The sequence below is a fragment of the Gossypium arboreum genome, chromosome 6 (assembly GCF_025698485.1).
Source record: "Gossypium arboreum isolate Shixiya-1 chromosome 6, ASM2569848v2, whole genome shotgun sequence".
NCBI lineage: Eukaryota > Viridiplantae > Streptophyta > Magnoliopsida > Malvales > Malvaceae > Gossypium > Gossypium arboreum.
In genome coordinates, this window is record NC_069075.1 from 33,533,635 (window position 1) to 33,540,747 (window position 7,113).

The 7,113-nt window shown below is 39.1% G+C and overlaps 1 non-coding gene across 1 annotated transcript; it reads left to right on the forward strand.

The window, feature by feature from the left end:
• Window positions 1-3,615: 3,615 nt before the first annotated feature.
• On the forward strand, window positions 3,616-3,722 carry LOC128294301 (small nucleolar RNA R71). The gene has a single exon (XR_008284614.1). It is a non-coding gene; the product is annotated as a small nucleolar RNA R71 (small nucleolar RNA).
• The last annotated feature ends 3,391 nt before the right edge of the window (window positions 3,723-7,113 follow it).

Consider the following 7,113-nt stretch of genomic DNA (forward strand, 5'->3'; position numbering starts at 1 on the left):
GAAAGTGGTGCAAAAGCCTTCCAGCACAAGGAGGGAGAAATGTGGATATTACATGGTAGTGCGTTCATGTCCTCCTCCTCCATCAACTCATCGGTATAAAGTCCCAGAACGACTCCAAACTTTGGACACTCATCACGCGAACTAGACCGCCTAAACAGAAGTGAATGGTGATGGGGTCATCATTGTTCGTCATCACCACCTGTAAATGAAAAGTAGAGCATAATTCCAAAGTTAGCTTTAAAAAGTGGGTTCGGTAATAGCAAAGAATCGTTCCCATGGGTCTACGGACAGGAGGGTATGGATGGCATCAGCTAGCTGGACTTGCTCTACGGCAGCCCAGTCGATGCAGCGACATGTAGTGAGGAGTCGCGTGCGTAGTATCTGAAATACCTCCTCCTGCGAAGCTTACAAGAACTCAAGGAATGGGTGCCAAACTTTGACTGTAGCACGTATCGAGGAAAAACCCGATCCCCTACGTCTCTTTGAGGATGTGACTGCGGCCTTTTTGCCTCTCGATGATGACATAATGTACCTAAAAATGTATGAGCATTGAAATAGTAGGTACAAAATGTGTTAACATTTCACTATATCAAGCGAGAGGTGAAAAATTTATATGATTATTCAGAAGCATTTATTGGAATCAAAGATGTATCATTAGTTAAGCAAGAATCCTAAAACTAGCATATGCTATTTAGTAGTTTAAACAATATAGAAAATACTAAAGCAAATTCCTAAAGTATTCAGGTTGAGAAAGTGAACCAAAAGCTGCTGTAGGGTGGCGCACGGGCATGTTGGTGGTGAGCACGGGCGTGTGGCGTGGGTGTACAGCCGTGTGGAGGAAAAATAGAGGGAAAAAAGAGGGGAAAGTGAGGATTAATGCAGGGGGAGTGGATTTTAGGGTGGTTTGAGGGTTGGGGAAGTGAGAATCTGGGTAATGGTGGCCGGAATAGGGATTAGGGAGTGGGTAATGGGAGATTTCGGCTAGGGTTTTGAAAGGAAAAAGAAAATGAATAGTGATTTGCTTATATAGGAGAAGTGCACATGGCCTAAGGCCACGCCCGTGTACTCTGAAAATGAGCCCGTGTTTTTTAAATTTTGCAATTTAGGTCATTCCCGGCTACTATCGCACGTCCGTGTGTTTGGGGTATGTGTGGCACACGACCATATCGCATGGTCATGCCTAGCCTTGTTCGCTTCTTCCACGCTCGTATGTTAGGGTACCATACCCATGTATTATTGTCCATGACTTATTAACACGGGCATGTCTCATGCCCGTGTCAAAGAAATAGAATCAAGCTGCCCCTGGCACGCCCGTGTTTTTCCATTCCCTCGCCCGTGTTCTCCTATCAAGTTCACCCACGGCTATGTCGCACGGCCGTAGGGATTTATCGCATCCCGTGTTTTGGGGAAATCATGTCCTGCTTCAACACGGTCGTATCGCACGGCCATGTCTCTTCCCCTACTTGACCACGACTTTAGGTACGCCCGTGTGCCTGGCCGTGTGTGCTGAAAAACTTTGCAATTCAAAGATAAAGTTAATGATTCAAAGTGTTAAAAAATAAAGAAATCAAAATATGTTAGTGCTCGGGTTGCCTCTCGAAAAGCGCTTATTTATAGTCTAAGCTCGACTTACCTCTCTAGTGAATGGTCAGAGTGGTTCGAGGAGTTTATACTCCTCATTCCTACTATTAATCTCATCAAATAGGGTTTTAATCGGGTGTTGTTTACCTTAAAAGTGCCGAACTTGGGGTGACTCACCTATACTATACCGAATGGAAAAATACTGAGTACCGTAAGAGGGATTTCCTCATTCGGTGTGGTAGTGACAATATGGGGATCTGCGGCATTTAGTAAGACTTTCTTATCAACCTTAAGTTGATTAGGAGAGGTATCGGGCTTGTTTTGGCATAGTTTCGATTTATCATGTGTTCTCAGTTTGTGTTCTTGCCATTCGTCTAGCTTCTCTATCTGTAGCCTTCATTCTTTTTGAATGTGCCCTCTATCATTTCTGGAGCATGGCTCGTAAACTTCCTTGAGGCTCAATTTTTGCAAAGTCATATTGTTAGTTTTAGTAGATTGGTGTGGACTATTACCTTCAATGTTCGATGTGATGCCAGAATTACGAGCTTGAAGGGTGATCGTTTCGTCTCCCACACGAAGTGTAAGCTCACCTGTGCCAACATCAATAATTGTTTTAGTAGTTGCCAAAAAGGGCCTCCCTAAAATTAAATGGGTGTTATTATCCTCTTCTATGTCTTGAACAATGAAATCAACGGGAAATATGAACTTATCTACTTTTACGAGTACATCTTCAATAATACCCCTAGGGAATCTTATAGTTTTATCTGCCAATTGAATGCTCATCCTAGTTTGTTTAGGTTTCCCAAGACCTAGTTGCTTAAACATTTTGTAAAGTATGACGTTAATACTAGCCCCTAAATCATCTAATGCATGACTTATATCTAAACTACCAATTAAGCAAGGAATTGTAAAACTCCCAGGATCTTTCAATTTGTGGGGTAGCTTATTCTGTAGAATAGCTGAGCAGACTGCATTTAGCTCCACATGCGACGCTTTGTTCAACTTTCGCTTATTTACTAAAAGCTCTTTTGAAAATTTCATTGTATTTGGCATCTGCGACAAAGTTTCAATAAACGGTAAGTTAATATGTAATTTTTTTTCAAAAGTTTAAGGAATTTAACGAATTGTTCGTCTGAGCAGTCTTTCCTTGACGCGTTAGGGTATGACACACGGGGTTTATATTCGACAGTTACTGGTTTGTTTGTAATTTGATCTACCTCATGTCTCCCTTTGTTTACCATTGTTTCTTACCTCGGTTCTAGTTTAGGCTCAACGACTTTTTCATTTTGGATATTAATTGTGTTGAGCTGTTTCCTTGGGTTGGGTTCAGTGTTACTTGGCAAGCTACCTTGTGGTCGTTCGGAGATTAGTTTGGAAAGCTGGCCTATCTGAGTCTCGAGTCCTTGGATCATTGCTTGTTGATTTTTAAGTGCTGTCTCGGTATTTTGGAAATGGATTTCTGACACTGATATGAATTTTGAGAGCATCTCCTCAAGGTTTGGTTTCTTCTCTTGTTGATAAGGTGGCTGTTGAAAACCCTGAGAATTTTGTAGCTTTTGATTCCCTTGACCACCCTAGAAGAAATTTAGGTGGTTCCTCGAACCTGCATTATAAGTATTACTGTATGGGTTATTTTGAGATCTAAAGTTATTGTTACCCATATAGTTGACTTGTTCCTCTTCGGTTGTGGGATTGAAGGGTTGATATTCTGTATGCACACCTCCTCCACTTGCGTCACATCTCATTACTGGATGTACCTGTGTAGAACCAAGTAAACCATCAATTTTTTTATTGAGAAGTTCTACCTGATTTGACAACATAGTAACTAAGTCAACGTTATAAACACTGGCTGTTTTCGTTGGCTTTGTCCTCATAACTTGCCACTGATAGTTATTCAGTGACATCTCCTCTATAAACTCATAGGCATCTTCTGGTGTTTTATTGTTGATGGTTCTGCCAACAGTTGCGTCAACCATTTGTCGAGTCGAGGGATTCAGACCATTGTGGAATGTTTGTACTTGAAGCCAAAGCGGTAACCCATGGTGAGGGCACCTTCTCAGTAAGTCCTTGTATCTCTCCCATGGATCGTAAAGTGTTTCTAAATCCATCTGCACAAAAGAAGAGATATCATTACGTAATTTAGCCATTTTAGCCGGTGAAAAATATTTTAGCATTGTTCCTCAATGAAAAGGGAAACAACCGAAGATGAATGGCATCATCAGAAATGCCATTGATTTTAAATGTATCGCGAAATTCCAGAAAGTTTACTAAGTGAGCGTTGGGATCTTCATCCTGCAAACCATCAAACTGAACAAACTGTTGTATCATTTGAATTGTGTTAGGTTTTAGTTCAAAAGTATTTGCAGCTACAGCCGGTCTAACTATGCTAGATTCAGTTCTTGTTAAAGAAGGTTTAACATAATCATACATAGTACGTGGAGCAGGATTTTGATTAGCCGCAATTGCAGGAGGTAGTTGATTGTTTTGGTTTTCAGCCATCTCTTCAGTTGGGGGTTAAGTATCGTCTTCTTGCTCGTTCTCTGTGTATCTTAAGCTGTGTCTTATTTCTCTTTAGTTTCTACGAATTGTGTGATCGATTTTGTAACACCCCAAACCTGAGACCATCACCGGTGTCGGACACGAGGGGTTAACAAGCCAAATCCACATATTGCACCCACCAATTTGACATTTCCAGACAGGCTGGAAATCTGCGTCACTGTCGCCTTAAAAATCATATCTCGAGTTTCAAAACTCAGAAACTGATTCTGTAAATTTTACCTGAATTTAGACTCATATATCCATCCATGGATTTATTGTTAGAATTTTTGGCCAGGCCAATTGGTACATTTTATTAGTAAAAGTCACCCATGTTACAGGGATTGACTGCTCTGACCTTCGCCCGTTACAACTTGAATATCTCCCTGTAAAGGGCTTTAATACTGGTTCCGTTTCTTTCTAATGAAACTAGACTCAAAATGGAATCTGCACATATAAGGAATGACTTCTAATTATTTCTGGATAATTTATAGTAAATTTTTAAAGTCGCGACAGGGGACCTGGAAACCATTCTGGCCCTGTCTGACAATAGCTTTAATATCTCTTAACATGTAACTCCTATGACCGTTTCGTTTCTTCCATATGAAAGTAGACTCATCAAGGTTCATTTACATAACTTATTCACTATTTAATACCATTCCTACAAATTTTGGTGATTTTTCAAAACCACACTACTGCTGCTGCCAGCATCTGTTTTCAAGGTAACCATTACCTATTTCATGATTTCCACGATTCAATTGGCCCTTTTTGCATACATAGCACAAAGTGTGATCACGATTAACCATTCCAATGGCTAATGTTTTCAAACAATTCCATACCCCATAATGATCATCATACAAACGATTATAGAATCATACTAAAAACGTATATAAGCCATTTTCGCATGGCTATCCAAGCTTACACAAAACCGAAAGGTACATGACCTTCAACAATAGGGTAGTCCTATACATGCCATTTCAAAGTTCAACCAAAATTATACCAAAATGGAGGCTTTGATAGTGTAGATGACTTCGACTTTAATGATCCTGAATCCGATCGCTAACGAGCAAAATCTATAAAACAGAGAGCCAAAGCAACGGGGTAAGCATTTTTTTATGCTTAGTAAGTCTCAAGCAATAAAATCAGCTTTAACTAAAGCATTACATTCACATAGCCAAATGAATCATTTCATTAATACACATTCACATAATCATACTTACTTCACACTTCATCATTATACACTTTCACGAGATATCAACCAATTCAATAGCTGAAAACTCGTTAGTCGATTGAGCGAATGTTACTCAAACATATCGACTTTTCCAATGCACATATAAACATACCTTATTCTTTGGGCTTTTCGCGCGACAAATTAAATTTATTACAGCAACCAACGCTCACCTCCAGCCCAAGCTTCTTGAATACAACCGGATATAACCACATGCACGAATGCCTTGGTCTTAGCCCGGATAGAACGACTTGCACAAATGCCTTGGTATTAGCCCGGATTTAACAACTTGCACGAATGCCTTGGTCTTAGCCGGATGTAGTCACTAGCACAATTGCCTTGGTCTTAACCGGATATAATTACTAGCATAAATGTCTTGAGGACTTAGCCGGATATGATTCAATTGCTCATGCACACATATACATCAATAATCATTACACATCCATATTTCATTTTCGTTACTAAGGCTCAAACACAAACATATCACTAGCATAATCGCCTTGGGACTTAGCCCGGTATCATTCAAATACTCATACACACATAAATCAATAATCATTACACATCCATATTTCATTTCACATAATTTGAGTAGGGTCATTTCTTGAGGACTTACCTCGGATGTCGTCGGACGGCTTCAACGGCTATTCGACCACTTTTTCCTTCCCTTTATCGGATTTAGCTCCCTTTTGCTCTTGAGCTTAACGAATGCAAGTAGAAGTATTCAATATTTTTATCAATAATGTTTACTTGTCAATCACATTCGGCATCTCATATCATTTCGCTTTATTATAATTTATCATTCAACCTTTAAACCAAAACGCCATTATATGACCACATATACATGCATCCATATATTTAAGCTCAAGAATTTTAATATAACATCAAGTGCTCAAATTACTCATGTGGCCGATTATACATGGTCATAATACACAAAAATCAAAAATAAATTCCAAGACTTTCACATCATATATGTACTAAGCCGAATACGTTGGCCAAGTTCACATACATTCTTCAACAATTCCTTCTTTAAACAAACACATCTAAGCCTTCCTTTCATATTATCAACTCCAACCATATACATTATTCAAGTATAACATTTTCATATTCGGCAATAGTATTACACATAATAGCCGATTCTTCTTACTTTGTATTTATGCATCTACTTGATCATTCGTTTAGTTCAAGCACCCATACACCAAGATTCATCAAGTTTAGCATGAAACATAACCTTAATCCTCAATAACCATTATGGCGAAAGTTCTAGTCACCCTAAAATCACAATTTCTAACATGGGTCACCTAAAAAATACTTGGTAACTAGTTCAATTTCATCTAAAATTTCAAGGATTCATATGAATTTCTCACCTTATTTATGGCTTAGAAACCAAATGGTTGCTCTCTTTTCTCCCTTAGAATCGGCCAAGAAGAATCAAGAACAAAGACTTGTTTCTTTCACCCATTTCTAATTATTCCTTAAATCATAAAGGCAACAACCATTTCCTAAACATCTTCCATGGCGAACACTTGTATTACTACCACCTTCAAAATTTTTGACATGGGCAAGTAAAGGACTTAGTAACTAGCTTCATATATGAAAAGATTTCAAAGACTAACATGGATTCCATACCTTAGTTCAAGCTCAAGTGACCGAATGCTAACTCTTCCCTTTTCTTCTTGAAGGATCGGCTAAGTTAGGAGGAAGATGAACCAAACTTTTTTTTCTTTGCTCAATACACGGCAATGGGGAGGGGCAACCACACATACCCATTT